Source organism: Apteryx rowi, unplaced genomic scaffold (genome assembly GCF_003343035.1).
Source record: "Apteryx rowi isolate R43461 unplaced genomic scaffold, aptRow1 scaffold_928, whole genome shotgun sequence".
Lineage (NCBI taxonomy): Eukaryota > Metazoa > Chordata > Aves > Apterygiformes > Apterygidae > Apteryx > Apteryx rowi.
Genome location: NW_020451236.1, coordinates 132,836 through 153,247, shown reverse-complemented (window position 1 = coordinate 153,247; position 20,412 = coordinate 132,836). Strand labels below are relative to the sequence as shown.

The window sequence follows — 20,412 nt, the reverse complement described above, 5'->3', positions numbered from 1 at the left end:
TCCTGTCCCTGGGTGGTCTGCACAGTTGTCATACGTGGTTTCCAAAGTCTATTTGGAGCCTGGATGTTCAAAGGACACAGAAGTGTTACAGGTGTGCATGTGGGGGAACCCTTTAAGCTTCTATCACAGTTTTTGTCTCTGTCCATCTCCAAACCTAATTTGAAGTTGTTTTCATGGCTAAGTGGCCAGCTTCTGCCCTTTTCTCAGAGTCTTTTCATCCACCTTTCCAGCTGTACCCTGCTGGAAAATTATTTATCAAACAGAATCTCACATTGAGCTCTGGAAGTCTTCTTTCTACCTCCCAGAGTGATAACGAGGCCAGAAGGAAACTTTTGCAGATTAATCTTAGTTTTTCTTTTCTAGTCATCTGATCATATGGATCTCCTTCCATAGGCTCCGGGCCTGCATGGCTATTCTGGATCTAACCGAATAGGGCACAGCACACCACAGCATTGCTGGCTGCCCTTCCACCTCATGCCTGCTGCTCAGCAGCTCAGGAAGCACTCTCTGAATTCAGTCCCTGCATCCTCAGCCACTCTGCACTGGGCTGGCTTTCCCTGTGGCTCCCTGGAGGAGTGCCCCAGCTTTTTGCACCATGTTGCACATCCTGCCACCTTCCTTCAACAGGAATAAGCCAGTGATGGTCTAAACAAACCAAGACCAGGGCTTCAGCAGATGTCTCCAGCCTGGGAATCCCCCTCTGGACAGGCCCCCACAACTGCAGGCAGGCAGGGAGCTGGCGGCCGTGGCAGCACCATGACATTTTCCAGGCTCTGTAGACTCTTCTCTCTGAAGTGACTCCTACCAGCAGGCACACATTCTGCCGCCTGTATTCCTCCTTTAATGAGCTTGGCTGATTAGTCCCCTTGCTGCTTCAGTTTCTCCAAGCCACGGTAACCCTATGCGCTGCCCCCCCATGCTTTCCTGAAGCCTAAGAATGAAGCCCTTTTCTCTGTCTTGATGTTTTCTTTGTCCTCCTTCAGTTGTCTTTTATCGGTAAGCCACAACAGGATCTGACTGCTTTGATTTCAAAGCCTAGTGACAGTTCTTCCAACTAATTCACATTCAGAGAACTGCAGGGTCCTCTCAGCAAATAGCCTAGTGGGCAATAAAACCCCAAATCCCCATCCATAGTTACCTTTTACTGCCTAAAATACAGAATGATGGAGTAGAAAACCTTATAGTGTTTTACACTTTGACCCTTTGGTAAGCCAGTAGGACCCTGAGGATGGAGTTAAAGGCTGTCTAAGGCATGGGTCTTGACAGAATGTGAACATGCCAGAAAAACTGAAGAGAGTGCACTGGAGCTGAGATAAACCAAAAAAAAAAAAAAAAAGCTTTAAAATCTTCAGATCCAGTTTGTGGGATCTGCACACAGCAGTCTAGGCAGTGTTACTGTGCTTGCTGCTCATTGCACACCCACTGTTATTATCAGTATTGCTTGCAGAGCTGATAAGAGACCCTTGTTGAAGGCCACAAAAAAGGTCCATCATGTTTTACTAACCCTGTCTGACTCACAGCTTAGCACTTATCTATTTGTCTGCAAGCAGTATTCACAGATCTTAAGAGTCAGAAAGAACTTTTACGGGCTTTTGGGGGGATCCTGATGTAGTCTAAATTAGCTTTTCTACCAACTAACATTTCTTTTCTGACTGAATACCTTTCCCTTGTCCAAATGCTGTCTGTTGTTTCAGTCTTTTGGCTGTTTTTTGTCAGTCTGGTTTTTTTGCTTGTCTGGCTTAAATTTCATTGTCCATATCCCACATCCTACTTACTCAATATAAACCAGAGTATTATGCTGGATTTTGCTGACTTTGGGACCTGTCTGAGTGTAACAGGAACAGCCATAGGGGTTGTTGGTGGATCACTGATGAGAGCAGAAACTCAGAAAGGGAAAAAGCAGGCATTTGGCCTTAACATTAATGTCTCCGTCGTTTCCACTGCCTCTTCATGCCTGCAAAGCAGAAATAAAAATTTCTGAGATCACTGGGATTTCTCATTTGCTAGCACAGTGACAGTAAGCAAGAATGATGTGACTAGTTAGAGAACGGGGAGCCAGTTTAGCAGGGACACACGTCACATGTAGAACAAGATGAATGAAACTACCCACAGAGACAAGGGGAAAAAAAGTCAAGAAAGCAATGTTATTCAAGCAAAGCCTAAAACTCAGACCTAGAAAAGGCCTCCCTGAACACGACTGTACTGTTGTTCTAATTTTTTACCGGTCAAAGGTTCACTGAAAGTCTTTGAAACAGTCTTTGTGTAATTTCTGAAACCAGTAGCTTGATTATATGTGTCAAAATCCACAGGTAGATTTGAAAAGAAAATATTTTAGAGATAAGTCAACTTCTAGGACATTCTCTGCTCTTACAGGACTCTGTTCCTCCCAGGAACTTTTTATTTCTGCTGGTTTTAGTTACTTGTGATTTAAAATAATGATTTAACAATTGAGAAGTGCAAACCTGGTTCAGGAAAGCCTTAAAAATGTGCTTTAGCAAGTTTTGAGCTGTTCTTCAGTATTGACTTGAATGCCCTCAACAAATTATACAAGACCATATTCTAGGGTGTTATCTGGTATGCCACATTTATCTAAGAAGTCAAACAATTCTTTGGAGCATATAGGGACAGATGTGAGATTTATGCATCATTAAGATTTTTAATAATGTGTAGAATGTGAAAAAAAGGATAAACAGGAGATACTAAGATGAAAGAGTTAGGACACTGTGTCTGAAGTGGCAAACAGGGGCCCTGGCATAGCACAAAATTATAAATGCATTTCTTTAGTAGAACTAGATTGTTTTTCAGCATGCAGGGCTGCCTTCCTGCCTCTGTGACAAGCATGCTAAATAGGAATGCAATCTTTCTGGAGAAACTGTGAGACTTGTAATTTGCTGGAGTAGCAAAAGGGACTGAAGGATGGCAATGCAAACTGTACGTGATGTGACTATCACAAAGATTTATTTATTCTGTTTAGTCATGGATCAGGAGATTGGTTGCTGCTGGAGAAGCTGAGAGTCCCTTATCATGTTAATTCAGTCTTCATTCAGGGTGGTCTTTCTGAAGCTTCAAAAAGGGCTGCTTTATGTCCTGAGCTTTAGAGATAGTTTGAAGAGATCACTTTAGATCTGAGAATAATCCTGTTCCTGTTGTCTGTTGAACTCACTGAGCTCTGCTGCTGACTTTGCAAAGTTCAAACAATGCATCCTGTCTTGATCCTCATCAGTTCTGCCCTCCCTGCCAAATGTTTGCAATTTACCTGTTCACTGAGTTTGCTGCTCTTTCCTTCTTCTTTCCTTTCCTTCCTCAGTGCTGAGCTCTCCAGTCATCTTTACAAGGTGGGCTTAAGGCACTGGGTGGCCTTGGCTTCTGCAGAGTGCACATATAGAGGACACCGTTTCATGTACCCTGTGCAACTGGGTGCTACCTCACACACGCTGGGAGATGAGCTACTGCTGCAACTGGGTACGAGTTCCCTGCACGTGTATTATAGGTCCTCTTCATCTGACAGGCCATGCACATGCTTCGGCTCTGCCACCTCCAACAGGACATCAGTGTCCCTTTTGAGCTGGAGGCCTATTTTGTAACTAGGTATGGTTTATCTTCACATATTTCAACCTGTGTTTCTCTTTCCTTAGTGTTTCACTGGGTCCCATCCCAAAAGTCGCTTCTTTACTAACTTTGAAGTTCTACTGCCAACTTCCACAGTAAGGAGATGGGCAAGACAAGATTTAACTTCTCTATCCAACCCTTTTCTCACTCACTTCCATCCTAGTCCACCATTTTGTTCCTCACTCCTTCTCTGACGCAAAAGATGTTTCTCTCTCTCCAGGTACTTCTTTATTCTCTGGCACTGAATCTATACAGTATTCTAATACCTAATCTAACCTTTTGGGGTTTTTTTGATAGTTAAATTCCATTTTGTCAGATAACTTTGAGCTCGAATCCTGAGAAAAACTAGAAAGATTCATTGGTGTGAAGTTCACAGAGCTGTTAACTCTCTTTCCATGAGCGTCATTTGGAGAGTAATTCTGCCCTCATAAGCTGTTACGTCTGTATCACAGCTAGTCACTCTAAATTGCCTTCATAGCCATCATCAGTATTTTCAAGGTGGGACTCATCTGATCTATTGTAGTGTACAGTAGGATGAGAGGAGTGGCAGCTTAAATGAGTCTATTTCTGTCTCATTGATTATAATGGAAGTTTGGGGGGGGGGGGCTACTTCAAATGTATCCTTAGAAACAGAAATGTTTTGCAAGTTTAGTACGGTACCAGAAATTCCTTCCCTCAGAAAGGAAGGAATCTCTAATGTGGATTTTCTATCTCCTGTCTAATTTACTATATGTAAAAATGATATGTAAAATCATCACTTTTCCAGTGATGGCAAAACTGAAGTTCAGAAAGGTGGAATGATTTGCTGAAGTTTGCCARGCAGCCTTTATTCAGTACTGAATTATTATATTGGTAGTTACTGATATTCAGATAGGAATAACTGAAACCAAAGCATCCTGACCTGGCATCTGTTACCTATTCCTTTAAGTAATAGCACATGCAGAGAGATCACAGAGAGAATAGCCCCATTTTCTTTCTTTTTGCATCCCAGATTTACCCACACACCTCAACTGCAGAGACATTTTGGAGACTTGTATGGCTGGTAACCTCATTACCATGTGACTCACATGGTGAAAGAAACGAATGCTTGGAATTGCAACCGACATTACAATCTACAAATGCAGAAGTGTGGATGCAATTTGCCCTTGCAAAAAATGAACACTTGGATCTTGGGCCCTCTAAAATATTTGCTCCTTGAAAATTCCTGTGTCTCTAATTTCCCTCTGTAAGATAAAAATGCTTCACTTTTCCACAGACAATAGATTAACATCAAGTGCTGCCATTAAGTATAATTCAAGCACAAATTCTAATGTTGTGGGTGCCCTTTATGCCTTTGAGGAGCTGGTGCTGTCCATTTGCTACAACATCTGATAGAGCTGGACAACTTCCACCTGAAGGCTGGGATAAGATAAATTAGGTACTATTTGACAAAAGGGCCAGATTCCCTATTCTATATTAAAAATTGATGGAGAAGGACAAAGAAATCTTATAGTTCTTGGCCCTGACTCCTAATTCAGAGACTACATAAAATACACAAGCTCAGGCTCAAAATAATAAGGAACCCAGCAAAAAAAAAAAGCATTTTAGGGGTGGCAGATATTTTGCCCCTTACATTCTGACGGTATTGTTTAAAACTGTCAGAGGTGAAAGATTTTTATGAAATAAACTAACCTCAGGTCTCCATGCATAGTTACAATTCAATCTAAATGTACCCTTCATTTACTTCACTTCATTTTATCTTCTCACCTCATGCTTCTATGGACTATTTTTCTTACACTTACATGACAGATGCAGAAGCATCACTTTGCTGACAAGAAAGCACTTGTTAAAGCTCCACATGCTCATTTTGGACACTAATTCTGACTTCCCCACAGGATTTTGTCTTTTGAGGTCTAACTCATCAGTGCCTGCAGACAGTCACTCAAGTCTGACAGCTATTAATTAATTCTAAAATCCTAATACAGCCAGGACAAATTGTGTTTTAGACGCAGTTGGCTGGGATGAACTCCAGATCTAGGCTTTTTACCTTGATTAGATGTAGTTATCAAGCTGACTTGACCTACACCCATTAAAGGTTTAAATGCCATAGCAAGGATCTTCTTTTCCTCCTAACAAACAGCCAGCTCCTGTTTTAGACTAGCCTAGGCAACCTTTCAAACCACACACTCCAAAAGGAGGTCTCACTTTATCTTCATTTTTTTGTTCAGAACCAAACAAGGAGTTGATAAAAGGCATCACATAAGCATCTGTCTTAATAGCTTTCCCCAGATTCTCCTCATCTGACCTTTGTTACTGTCTGAATCATCTTCTGTTGCATTGAAGTGTAACTTCCATCCTTGTCATTGGATGTTTTGCATTGCATTAAAAATAATAGTTCCAGAAATGTATCCTCCAGCTCTATTTGCTCCAGTTCACATACCTCACCGTGTCATAGTGCAGTTAAAATCTCCGCAACTACCATTCTGCCCCTTTCGCTTAGCTCTTATGTGCTCCATTATTTTATGGCTCAACTGCTTTTTGTCACTGGGCTAGTAACATAATTCTGCAGTCAGTGGGCATCTAACCTCAATCTACTGTGATTCTAGGTAATTGCCAATTTGTCTTAAATATCTGCTTAAAAAAATAAAACTGTAGAAAAATGGTCTTACAAATAAAAGCACACGCCCACTTACATGCCTGTGCTCATTCCCTTTAACACATTCCCCTGAGGACACGAGCCCATCTCCGGTGAAGTCAGTAGGAGTCTTGCCACGGGCTAAAACCCAAACTTCACTATGATTTTCATTGCTGCAAGTGATTTTATAAAATCACTTATCAGCCAAGAATGACATGAATCTGAGCTGTGAGATGCTTTTTAAATCTGTGGATGCCATCAGTACCCCAAATGCTCAATTCACAGGCCCAGAAGAGCAAGAACATGGGTCTAACACTTTTCATTTGCACTGAAATGCTACCTCAGGTGTGAGCTGCCTTTCCTCAAGGTGGTCTCAGTGTCTTCCCCTCGGTGGGGGGATGTTGTCAGAAGGCATCACTAAACAACTGGCTTCTTACTGTGAAAAAGTAGAAAGGACTGGCGGGTTGAAAAAGTGCTTGCCTTCTGGAAATAGCTCTCCCAAGCAAATTGAATGCAAAGAGGAAAAGCTGTGACTCACTGAAGTCAGTCTGTGTCTCCATGCCACACTGCGGAGAGTGGAAAGGGGAGCTTGCGTGAAAGATGTTAATGGCAGCAAGTTCTGCTGAACATGACTGACTGCTTTAATTATTGGGAGCACTGCCAGGGTCACACCTGACAGCCTCTGCAATGCTCCTGTTTGCCAGACTCTCAAGGATTTTAGCAAGACTCTGAAGACAACAGCTGAAGAGACTTCTAGCAATGGTTTCTTCTCCTTCACACAACTTCAGACTCARCAGGACCCAGTCTCTACTGAATGAGACCAGACATTAGCACAAACAGCTTTTCACTCACAGTGGCAGAAATGCAAAAACTCAAACATCTTTCAGATTTTGGTCCAGAAATTGGCTTCTACAGGTCTGTTCACCCCCCAAAACATACTTGCTACCACTTGCAGCTTCCTACACTACTCATTATTTAGTAAGTGTTATTTCCAGGCCTTTGGTCATTTAACAAAGTGTCTGTGAGTATGCAGACTCCCTGAATGAGGATCATTTCCGCTGAGGCAGCTACAGAAAACCCTGTCTATCCCAGTGCAAAGAGAAGACCCAAGTACAACATCCTGTAATCTCAGCTGCCTTTTCACCTAGGACTGCATCAAATCAGCAACCTTCAGTCTTGAGATATACTTTAAACAGGTTTTTCTACAACACCAGGAAGCTTTACCATGTTACTGGTTTTCCCGTAAGATCATTTCTTCTGACCTTTTCAGTGAAGATAAGATGAAGAAATTCTTTCTCTGTAAATTATGCAGCTTGCACCCCTAAGCTTCCCACATGTGCTCCTGTAATGGAGCTGATCAACAAATAGTAACAGGTGGGAGTAAGGTGAAATATGCTGAGAAAGTCTTCAAAAGACTTAAGGAAAGTCTGGCAAACATCTAAATGCTATGGGGTTTGTCCCACTCACCTACCCATTGCATACTATGTAAAATGTGCCACCTTGTCCTAAAACACCTAGATAACCCTGGGATCTTTAGCCACAGGTAGTGTGAAGCCCAACCCCCTTTACCATTTTCTCATTGGTACCTTTAAATAGCTATTACCTCCTTCTTTGCATTCTGTTCTTTCATTAATGCTCTTGTATTTTATCATCTAGTTGACTGTGAGTAAATGAAGTCTATTCCTCTCAAGAGGTTCTACCTGTTATATGTCATCAGTTTTGATTGTAGTATTCCCCATGTTGGATTCACTTAAAATATTGACTTTATATTGAAGTATGTGTCTGTTTGTTAGTTAAATATTCAGGCAGCATTTCTGCATAGGGACAAGCAATGGACACCAAGAAACTCAGAGAGCTACTTGAAGTGGCCGGGACATCTGGCTTCATGAATAGGCCATGTAGGCAGTTGCTTAGGGGGCAGAAATCTGGGGACAAAGGGGTAGCCACAAAGTAGACAGTTGAGGTTTGCAAGGTGACAGTTACTGTTGGGTGACATGGGGAGAAAAGCCAGAATGTGGAACCACAGGCTGGAAGGTGTACTCTTATCTGGTGCCATGGCCAAGGGCTGTCTCCCTTTTGTGGGGGCTGTGTAATAACATATTTTTGCAACTGTAGCTAAACTCATCTGGTTTAGGACACTACAAATCCAGTTGTCCACCCTGCTCCTCTGCCGACAGGCATTTCCAGCCAGCAGCATGGGCAGAGGGAATAGGGGACCTGTGATCCTCCATGCTACTGCAGCCTCTGGTGAGGAATAGGCAGTAAGGGCGCTCGTGTCACTGCTGCACAGGCTGCTCTCTTTCATGATCATGGGGCAGGGCAGTAAACTTTGCACCAGCCCAGGCTGCACATTCCTCTGTGTGCTGGCAGCTGGCAGGCTTCCTTTATACTTGGCTTGAATAAGGAGAAAAGAAAAGAAACACAAAATTCATGCAGTGGCATTTCATTCCCCATGGAGATCTGCAGGTATCAAAATAACTACTGTGTGTGTCAGTCAGTAACAATTGTGACATTTCCTGCTGTATTGTGATATAGCTACAGCAATCCTTCAGCAATCCAGCTGAAGTGTCAACGTATTACTATTGTTGGAAGTACAGGCTTTGAATCTGATAGAAATGTAATGACAAATATCAATTCCTACTGCTCGCCCCTTGCATACTCACAGCATGTAATGTTTTCCTGTGGGAAACTGATTTAAGCTAATTGATTTTTAATCCTTCAGCTCCTTTCCCCTCCTTTATAAAGGTAGGCACCCTATATGTCCTTTCCCAGTCTTCTGGCCCTTCACCCACTCTCCAGGAGCTGTCACTGATAACTGATTGATGCTGACACTGCATATGAAAATGTGGCCAGAAAGCATCCTCCCTCTCCCAAAGCAAGGTTAGGAGAGGCACATTTAGTGGACAAACTGAGGAGCGTGGATTCAATTCACAGTACTGAGAGAGCCCCAGCTTTGTCTGGTTGACGTCTGGCTACTGGGAGCAGAGTGGGTAATTTTGTGTGAGGAGGTGTTTTTCTTTTTTCTTTACCTGGAAAATGAAACTAGGGGAAAGGGATAAGGGGAACAAAACTGTCTGCAAATATAAGTAAAATTCTGCAATAGTTTCACACCCAGGAAGAGGGGAAGAGTGAAATGAAAACATTAAAAATTTAATCTTAAAGGCTTTAAACAGATTAAAATCCCAAAATCAAAGGAAAACCTTCCATTTTSAATTGAACAAAGATTTGAATCCTGAAACGGATTTTGCTCTGAAATTAATTTCTCTGTTGTTTAAATGTGAAAAAATGAAAAACTATCATTTGATAGAGACTGCAACTCATTTCAGTCTCAATTTTTCAGTGCAGCCAAATTGCTGAAAAAATCAATTGTTTGCACAGCTCCTGTCTCCGATCCTTGGAAAATTACCCTCTAGAGACAACAATTATGGGAGTACTGATGCAGAACAACATTTAACTGGAAGTTTAAATCAACAGAACAAAGTGAGTTTTGCATCATTTTGGAAGATGCCATCACACCTTGGTTTTGAAATGGGCTTATACTTAAAATTTTGTCAGCAGTTTCTGAAGCAGTAACAAATATAGCCTGTGCTACCCTATGCCTTGCTGATACCAGCCAGTACAGTTGTGTTTAGCGCTCTACATGCTGACAGCACCAAATGAGAGGTAGTTCTCTTGTTGTAGATGAGACCTCTGAGATGTATTGTTGTATGACTGTGCTGCTGGGAAAGATGAGTTGTTTTTGCTTTGCTTGAATGTATGGACACCAGCATATAATGCCCTTTGCTAAAGAATTTGACTTTTCATTTGAGTCACAGAAGTTCTGAGTCTGACCATCGGGGCTCAGCAAATGACTTTTTGCTCTCTTCAGGCCTTGCCTAATAAGGAGAAATTATTCAAGCCGTGAGTGAAAAGGCTGATGAGTCTCATTTTTTTTCCAGTAATATATCATTACTGAATGGAATTAATCAAGAAAACTATTTGGTTTCAAATTCTTTTTACAGCACCCAGAAGTTTGGTCCACGGATACTTATATATCCTGAAAAAATGATACAACATGTAATTCGTCAAGAGGAGTAGTTGTTGTGTTCTTATTATTGCTGCTATGGCAGCATTATTTTAAATTATATTCCTTGTAAATTTTATGCTTTTATTCAAAAGTATAACACAAAGCAATTTTCCTCTTGACTTCTCCCACCTTCCTGAAAAATACAGCCTCACTTTTACAGCTCTTTTATTCACTCATTTCTGAAAGGCTTGTGCCACAACAATTTAGATGCTTGAATATGATCACATTAGATAGGCTTTTTTTTCCTTGAAACATGAGTGTTTCCTGTTACTAACTGTGAGTACTGTTTTTTGACTGATGGGTATGAGCCATTGCACTATTAAGTAAGGACAGGTAGGAGAATAAAATAGCCCTTTGGGGAGGGAGGGGGATATTTAGAGAGTGTTGAACTGGACTGTAAAGCAACAGGAGAAAATACACTGAGAGTGATCCTATGCTGGACATCTTTCCACAACTGAAGGACAAATACAGTCTTCAGTGAAGTCAGTGAAAAGTTTCCAGTGGATTTTAATGAGTTTTGGACTGGAGAGTAGTGGAGGTATTCACATTATCCACCGCAGGCTGTTGCACTTAAGTGTAAATCAAAGGACCACAGTTTGAAGCCTAACCGTCCTCAGTTAAGAGAGAGGTGTGAGAACTTCTCGAAGGGAGATTCAGCTCAGATGAGCTCAGTCCCTACAATGGCTTCCAGTCAACGGTGTGAATATCACCTCTACACTACAGATTCTGGTGCTACCATACATTTTGGTATAGTTATAGCACATATTATTATCAACAGGAATCTAGACAAATGGCTCTCCATTCTTTTCAATCCAAAGCAATGAGTTTCAAAACATGTCACACTCTTTGTGCAAGTGACAGTGGAAATCCTGGAAATCAGAACTGCATTGGGAATGCTTCTGGCTCTGTTTTTGCACAGCTTTCTACCTGCCTTGTATCAGACTTCATTAAAGACTTGAATCTCTCTTCTTGCCAGTGTTTCTGGTTGCCTTCAGTTTCTTCTTGGCAGAGCCTAAATATATGCATCATATGAGAATATTTTGCAGTGAAGTGATCAAAAATCTTAACGATAATCCTTTAATCTTACTGGAAATAATCTCCCCCAGATGCAGATAGCACATCTTGATATCAAAAGGGGATATTGTGCGTCTGCTCACAGAAGGAGCAGAGCAGTCACTGATTTCATGAGTGTCACTGAATGTAAGGGCACTGAGAGCATCAGGACATGTGCCTTGGCTGCCTTTTCAGTGGTGGGGTATCCCCACACAGACTTGACCGGGGTGCCATTAACTTTATTGAGTCCTTTGTCCCCATATTTAAATTTGGGGCAGTACAGGACACAGATGAGTTTGTCTTGCCCACAGGAGCCAACAAAACTCAGGATGGATTTGAACTGGCTTTCTTCTACCATGGAGGTTGTTGTACAACTAGGGCAGCATTTGGTGCACTGGACGGTTTGTGGCTAGGCTTGAAGGAGACATAGAATATGACACAGTTGAAACCTAGAAATGTACAAATCGTTAATACGGTGACAAGGCAAGGGGCATTATGGGTTAACACTCTGGGTCTGCTTTACAGTGTACTTGGAGTCATCACTGACAAAACAAGGTGCAGAAGATGACCTGAATACCGCAGCTGCTGGAGCCATGGCAGGAATGGTACACAAAAGCACAGGGTGACAGCATGTGGGAGTACTGCAGGTCTGTCGCTCACCGGCATCTGTGCTCTCTACAACAACTAAGAGGCCAGGAAGGCCTCCATAACCTGAGAGTCCCTCTGAGCAGGGCAACCAGTGCTGGAGGGAGGACACACTTGCATAGTCACCRATCAAATGGATCACAAGACAGCCTAGTGCCCATTCCTATTTTATTTACAATTATTGAGAACCCAAAAGGAGCTATCATACTGGAAAGAAGCTCTTGACACTATTTAGTTGGCTTGGCCCTTTCCTCCCTGCCAGCAAGCTGCTGGAGATGGTGGTCTGGTCAGTACAGGCCCAGGACCGCAGCCCCCAGCAAGGTGAGCAGGGATGGCCCAGTGAGGGTAACCAGAGCCAGACACAGCCCAGTGATGGCCGGCAGGGCCATGGTGATGGGGCTGGCCGAGCCACGGCCAGGTAGTCAGCCCACAGGTCACGTCCGGATCCAGAGCGGCTGCCCTGTGATCAAGGCAGCTGACTTCATTTCAACTGGTGTTTGGGCTGAGGCTGGGAAAGGAGGGTTGGCTTCTCGATCCAAGTCATAGCTGTCAAAAGGTTAAGGGAAACCATGCCTGTCACTGGGACAGCTCGGTGAGGGGATAGTGGGACAGACAGATACACTGGTAAGGCTCTCTCCTTGCCTTTGACCATCATTTGTAGTTGAGCCCACCCTACAAACACCATTTCCATGTTTAATGTGACATACGGCTGTGGAGGCCAGGAGGAATTCTCTCAGGTTTAAACCTTACTGAAGTTCAGCCTGGTGAATAATTCACAGTAACGGTACCTGCTAGGTCTTTCCTTCGACTACATTAGGCCAGGTATTGACCATTTCATTCAGGGGAAGTCCTTGCTATCCAGGCTTTATTTACGTCACTTGGAATAAATCCACGTGCTTTACAGAGACTGCAACTTAACCAGCTAAGGAAATAATCTTTACAATAGCTGTCTTAATCACTTATTTTTCTTCCTAGCTGTTGAATGAAAAAATAATGTGTTTGTGTTTATGTTAGTTCACAACCAAACCTTCCTGGAGTTTTAAGTGAATCTATGGAAAAAAAGCACTGGGTGTAAGAAAACATTTGTCCTCCTGAGCATTTTAATAAAAGCAGTGTACCAGGGATGGGACATGAGTCCAGTTCACAAAACTACTGAGGAGAGGATCCCTCCTCACCCAGTGGTAAGGGCACTTCCTTAGGGTGTGAAGGACATAAATTTGTTTCCTTTCTCTGTCTGATACACACTCTGATAGCAGCTGAGGACTCCCGTGCCCCAGGGGGATGTCTGGTCCCTGTCCACAGCATTCTCAAATGGACCTTTCCCACCTCTGGCGTTGGCACTCTCGTCTTTGTAAACACTTCTTAACCACTCACCATTCAAGTATCGTCAAAGGATAACCTCAATTGGAGAGGCTGCTCTCTTTAGGCTCCCTTATAAACCACCTGCAGTTGGAGCAGATGCCTTGTTTTGATCTGAGTTCATTCTAAGAAGTAGGAGGTGATGGCAAGGTGACACTCACGTGACTTCTTCTCTTTCAAAATTCATTCCCCTTCATCTAGAAATGCACCCGTTCCAGTATCACAAAAAGTCTGATTTCTCCCTGACCACTTTCCCCCAGCTCTGCTCAGAAGTGCACTGAATATTTGTGTTATTAATATAAGGAAAAGCTTGTTGGGATTCTGGGTACTTTACTGTTTCTTGTAAATCACATAAATATAAAAAGAAGCAAATGTTGTAATGTCTCATTAGCTGATCTATTGTATACAGTAAATGGAAAAAAATGTTCTGACTCTTACTGCTCAGGGAATTGTTTCTTCGGTCCTCAGAAACAAAGAATAAGAGGTTAGGTGCCCAGCACTTTCCCTTAGTAGGCACCCTGAGTAACCGGGAACACACCTTGTTAAGCTTTATCAGCTGACTCAGCTGACTCCTTTTGAGGGACAGGTTCTTAATGCAGAAAGATCCTTCTGGGTTTTGCTTCTATTAATTTTACATGAGGCATTTTTGTTACCAGAATTAGATAGTACCACTTATTTATAAATAACTCATGAAGGAATGCATGAGTCAGTATGAGATACTCTCGTGGTCCCTGGTGCTGGGTATTTACAAATTAAGAATGGCATCTATGCAGAACAATCAACCACAGAGATATTTCCATGGTATGCCTGGATTAACTTGGAAGGAATTATTCCCCCAACTCTGAGTTGCTCTCCCTGAAGTCTGTTTCTCCCATTCTTCTCTGCCATAGGGAATAAATAATTATTATGGTGGAGTTGTTTATTTGTGAGCCTTGAGTAGCCTCAGTTTCCTTCTATCCCCTTACTGGACAGTTCTAGTGACTGCTCCCAAAAAAGGAATTCATAGGCTACATTGCCAAAGATTGCATTATATTATCCTAACAATAAGAAATAAGATTAGATAATCAGGACTTGGGGTATTGATGAGCATAGCTTAGGGCTGCTGAGACAGGAAATTGGCAGCTTCCCTGGGGTATGGAAGCAGGTCACAGGCAGCTCAAAGACATAATGATGTTTGACAGCGATTTGGTACCATATGATGCTATCAGAAATTAAGCAAAAACAAAGCAATAATAACTATGGTCCATTTACAGTTAGATTTTGATCACCTATACAGGTGCACAGAGAAAGAATTCACAGGGGATTCAAGCTCACTGAAATATGGAGGACTGAAATTAAAAATCCTTGTGACTTTAAACTGTACTGCCTAAGAACTTGCTCAAACAGCATTTCCTTTCTCAGGGAGCTGCAGCACTGTAAGGTTGATAGAGGCTGGGTAAGGTTTTCACTCTCTCCCCTGCAGTGCCCACAACAGCCAGGAGGAACTTTTCATGGAGGGATCACATCACCCCTGACAGAGAGGCAGCAATCTGAGCATCCTATTGCCCCCTCATTTATTCTAATGTGCTTGCCAGAGCRCATTGTTGCTTCTTTCAGCCATCCAACTGCTCAGTTTGTGTGCAAGTGATATAGCCCATAGCAATGCAGATCCTAAAGTGCTAGCATTTATATCTGACTTGGGTTAAAATCCTTGGTGTATAATACGGAAGAAAGAGAATGCTGACTCATAATTTGCCTGAAGTTTTCCTTGACAGGTAAAATATCAGATGAAATTAGAAAGCAGGTTAAATACAGTCAGAGTATATTTTGGCTCTGGAATGCATCCAGTCTAAACCAGTGCATGTGGGCAGTAAAACCTGAGAGTGATGTGTTTTGAATTGACGTTTAAATTACAAAACAATTATTGAAATGCTTAGGATGTCTAGCTTTAGAGTATATTTTGGTAACTGGTGGCAATAGTAATCAAAGCAAATGGACACATTAATAAGATCACTACCAAGATTCATGTCCAGAAGAATAATACTCTCCTTGAATAGTAGGATGAAGTTCATTATGTGGCCACTTTATAGTGATTCTTGGATAACTATGCGCATTCTACTCTACACGTGTATCTCCTCCAGCCTGATCTTTCAGCTCTCTCTCAGCATCCCTGTATGAATGCCTGCATGAGACATTTGCAGGTCTGTTTTAGTATTTCTGCAGTGTATATTGGAAGGACAAATATTCACTCAGAATGTGTGGAATTTGTGCTGAACCCCTGGATGGAGATGAAGCTCCTCCGCAGGTGAGAGCAAGCACTGATAGTTCAGCTGGTCCAATGGGTCTGTCTATTCATGGTGGTGGGGCCTGACCCCATGAGAGAAGACTGGAGACTCTAAGAACGAAGAACTTAAAGAATTTCGTCCATAAAATTAAGCTTAGCTAGGTCTTTTGGGAGAGGGGTTGAGGGAGAGTAGCCACCCTGTATAAATAAAAACAGCTTAGCTCAGGCACAAAGATTTATAGTAATAGAATTGAAACCCCTTCTGTCAGGATAACGAGTGGAAAGTCTAGCTTTTCTGTGTACAGAAGAATTACACCAGGCAAATTCTAAAATGCTTTGTTTCTTTTGCTTGCTTAGCAATGTTAGGCACTCTCAGCTTTTCCTGGAATTGAATTTTAGTTATTCCTTTCTCATTCTGCCACAGCTTAGCTGTTATTTCAGAAGTGCTCTCATTCTAGAACGAGAGGCAAGTCCAGTGCTCTGGATGGTGCAGCCCAACATACACTAATCTACCTGTTTCCCAAGTAATATTTCTTTCTGTTTTTAACAGACTATTTATCCTTCAAAGGAATCCAAGAAACAAAAGTCCTAATAGTCTAGACCACAGAATCATAAAAATCATAGGATAACTTAGGCTGGAAGGGACCTATGGAGGTCACTGGTCCAAACCCTTCTCAAAGCAGAGTCAAATTTGAAGTTACATCAGGTCGCTCAGTTGCTTCTCCTGTCAATTTTTCAATATCCTATATTCAATATTTTCAGTGATGGAGATGCCACAATACCATTCATGTGGATGCTGTATTAGATTGTTAATATGAAGTGAGGTTCACAGTGGAAACATTTCTCATTTCATGTGATACAAACAACATAGTCCCATTTATAATCAAAGAAATGCTCAAAGGAAGATTAACCTTCTAGTTGAAGCATATTTCCTTGATTTTTAAGACTGGAAGGGGCATCTGTCATCCTGCAGTCCAGCCTCCTGAATAACACAGGCCAAAATCCAGCTGAAMTCCTGCAAGAATGACCCCCACTCACAATCTTTTATTCACTTGTGGAGACACTTTCATTTCTGCCTAGCAAGCCAGGAGCTTCAATGATTCTCTACCCTGAGCAATCATATCAGGTTAAATTTCAGCTCCTATGGGTTGGTTATAAACTTGTTATTCAAACCCAGTTGCAGCAAAAGGATTATGCGTGTGATTAAAGGATGTGAGATTGGCCCCTTTGTACTGCAACTGTAAATCAGGACATAGAAACCAGTTGTGTCTGCATTTGAATGAGCTAAAAGCCAGGAATTTCCAGATCTCAGCAGGTGCTGTTATCAGGAAGCTTTTCAGAAAAGATCTAATCCTTCATACTTGCTGGGTAGCTTACATAAGGAGCCTGTTAACATCTTATTTTATCTCCTGCTGTGTTGAACGATGTAGCTTGCTTCTCAAACATTTTTTTCTCCACATGGGTTGAAACACATCTGTCATGGATTATGTAGTGATAAGGCACCTTCTACTTCCGCAATGCTGGTTTGCTGTTACCACACATAAGAAGCTTGAGCTGTTTCATGAATATAGTGTGTGCTGCCCCCATATGGTTCAMGACATCAGTTCAAGCGCTCATGTTGGAGACATGTAAAGCTGTCCAAAGACAAGTTTACCCCATTGTAAGAGACTGATCCTTCTCTGTCTCTGATCTATTCATTGCTTAGTGGCTTCCCGCCATGCCAAAGAACAGGGCCTGGGTATCAAATACTGCTGTTCAGAGGGCAGGATATTTAAAACCACTTTGCAGAGGTTCATGTGGTCACACAAGGTAGGAAATGCTAGATACTCCAGTCCAATATATGTCTAACATCTTCACATTGCTGGTCTCCTATTACAGAGGAAACAAAATGGCTTTCCTGTTGCTTGCAAATAATCCCCGGTTACTTGATCACACTGTTTTCTCTGGCATCTTTATCCTTTATAAAGCACAACACATCAAATTTAATAAAATCTCCCACTTTGGCCTTCCATCCATCCACAGCACACTGTAGGTGCAACACATTTCCCAGAAACAGCTCATCCCCATATATGCAGGTACCAGCAGATGGAGGAAGTTGCAGGCTCTCTGCTTCTCCCTCCTTCAGTTTGCACTGCCGGCTGTGGAGCATTTGCTCCGCTTCACATGACCTAGGACCTGCCGTGCTACTGTATAACCCTTGCATTGCCTCCAGAACAGCATTTGCCTGCAAGCAAATAAAGATCAACCCTTGGCTCCTCTGGATGTCAGGCATCTAGTTGTTTTCTGTCCTTGGCTATATTTGTAGGGTCCCGATTAGGCATTGGAGAACTGGACAATGATGGCTTTGGATTTTTCAATGTAGCCCAAATTCAAATTTCAATAAGCCTGAGGTACTTAGCTCCCTCGGAAGCTAAGTCAGCTTTGGAAACCCTGACAAGCTGTTTTCTGATTTCTGGTTGACGGAGCTTGCTGCAAAGATGTATCGTTCAACTGGTGCATACGTATCTTTAACAAGTATCAAGGGCCCTGTTTCTCAGCTATGCCAGGTACTGGTTTAGCTTTTCTCTTCACAGAGCCTTTTACAAAGCATTTACTCCCTGCTCACACACACTGCTCAACCACCTCTTTGGTGTTTCCATCACTCTGCCATGAATGGGCTAGGGGACAAGAGTCAGGCCGATGCGCTGCAGCACCAATGCTGATCCCACTATGGTGCTGTACTTTTRCTTCAAACTAGTGCTGGGCAAGGGTTGCTAGAAGAAAGTAATGACTTAGCAGTATCAAATGCAGGCTTCATCTGTGCTACTAGTTTGAAATGATAAACCTGGTGCATTGCCCTTGTCTCTTAATGACACATTTTCCTTGCACAGGTTTCTAGTTCAAATCCAAAGAGCATTTACTCTTCTGTTCAGTGAAAGTCCTTTTTTCGCTGTGCTATACCTAAGTTTGCTGCTGATGCTAGATGATTCCAACTCATCACACGAATTTAGAATTTGCAGTATGTCACAAAATAACTTCAAAGGAGGGTGAAGAGATTTCTAGTTGAAAGAGACTCCAGGCTATTAATTTTCTTTGCRTCTATGAATGGAACAGGGGTGGGGACAGACTGTGCTTGAGACTAATGTGTTGTTTAAATTGGGGTTAACCAGAGACAAAACTCAAGTTTTACTGATATCCCACTCTTCATACCTGCCATCAAAAATGGAAGAACAGACTGGTTCCACAGCCAGGGTTAAGTTTGGCCACGTCAGTTCATCCCTTCAGGACCCCATTCCAGTTTACCTTGTGGCTCATGCAGGGGGAATTATTGCCTGCCCCACTACTTGCTAAGCGCTCTCATCTCCCACTGAAGTTTGACATCTTTAAGGAATGATTCAAGTATATTGTCCAAAGCGGCTTCTTTCTGAATGAAGTACAGAAGCTATTTTGTGATCACCTTTGTGTACAAGAAAGGAAGACAATCCTTCATGTTACTGGAATGTGAGTCTTTTTGTATGCATCCTGGTAAATAAACAGGTTTTGCATGCTTCTCCAAAAACTGTATCAAACTGCCTGTGAAAAATTTATGACTACCGAGGAATAAAGATAATAATTGTTCTCTGTTGATTAAACATTCAATTGGTGACATACCAGCACCAGATAAATATTAAACCACTGTGAGCAAAATATCAGGAAATAAAACTTAAAGGGTTGCTTAATAATATAAGAAAAAAACATCTATTGTTCCTAATATGTTACTGTTCACTTAGGAAATTTATGACTCACCTGCGTAGCCTGCGTTTGCCCAAGTACTATGAGTATTGGAGAGAACGACAAAGTCGCGGCATTCAGGCTTCATTGAACTGCGCAGCCAAAAGTTCTGCAGCTTATTCCTGCACCCCAAGCCTGCAAAACTGGTTGGAAACCTCAGGAAAGTTAACTTGCTCATCAAATTGACTGTTGCTCTTCTAGCAAATACAGTAAGTTTGCTAGGTTTGCTTTAGACACCCACTAGTGTACAGAGATGAAAAGCAACAGCTCACTTATTTACAGTATTTTATCATCACGACGGAGGTTTGGTTTGGGCAAAGTTTTAAAGGGGTTATTATTTGTGTAAGGAACTTGCCTACCCACAGTTAATGAGCCATAAAATATTCAGGTTTGTTAATTATCTCTGTCGGCTTAATGGGAAAGCTTATCTTTTAAGTACATTGTGACAATTACAATCACTTGTTTACTGCAGAGCTTTTCTCACTGTTAAACATTACTGTGACTGGAGAGCATATTGCAAGCCCCATTTCACAAAATATTCTCAAATAAATACCARACCTTAAGCATGCTTTTTGGTCTGTACATTTTCCCCATACTTTGTTGAAATAGAGCAAAATCAAGAGTCTATTGACAAGTCTTGCGTGGTGCTACTGGGAGCACAGATGAGTTATTCTGTACTGCTGCCATCCTCATTTTAGATATATCATATCTAGCCCATCCTAAAATGCATTTAAGAATGACTATGGAGCTGAAGACTTTTGGGCTGTCCTAGGGCAGGACTCACACAGCCAAATTATCCCAGCAGGCTGATCTGTGGTAGCTCAGAGCAGTTGCATATATTGCATAACTAAGAAACAAACTTCACCATATTCAGAGTAACAGAGAGGTTCAGTATTACAGAAGGCTTCAGGCCTTTGTATGAGGTTGGGGCATTATAAAGTGTAATAACCAAGATTTTCAAAACTAGATATTTCCTTTTAGCCCTCTGAGCATAGATTTGGTACTTATAAAGGTGGCTTCACTTTCAAATGTTCCTAAAACCCAGTGGATCTG

The 20,412-nt window shown here is 42.0% G+C and overlaps 1 pseudogene; it reads left to right on the top strand.

Moving 5' to 3' along the window:
* The first annotated feature begins 11,473 nt into the window (after positions 1-11,473).
* On the top strand, positions 11,474-12,030 carry LOC112978367 (annotated as a pseudogene).
* The last annotated feature ends 8,382 nt before the right edge of the window (positions 12,031-20,412 follow it).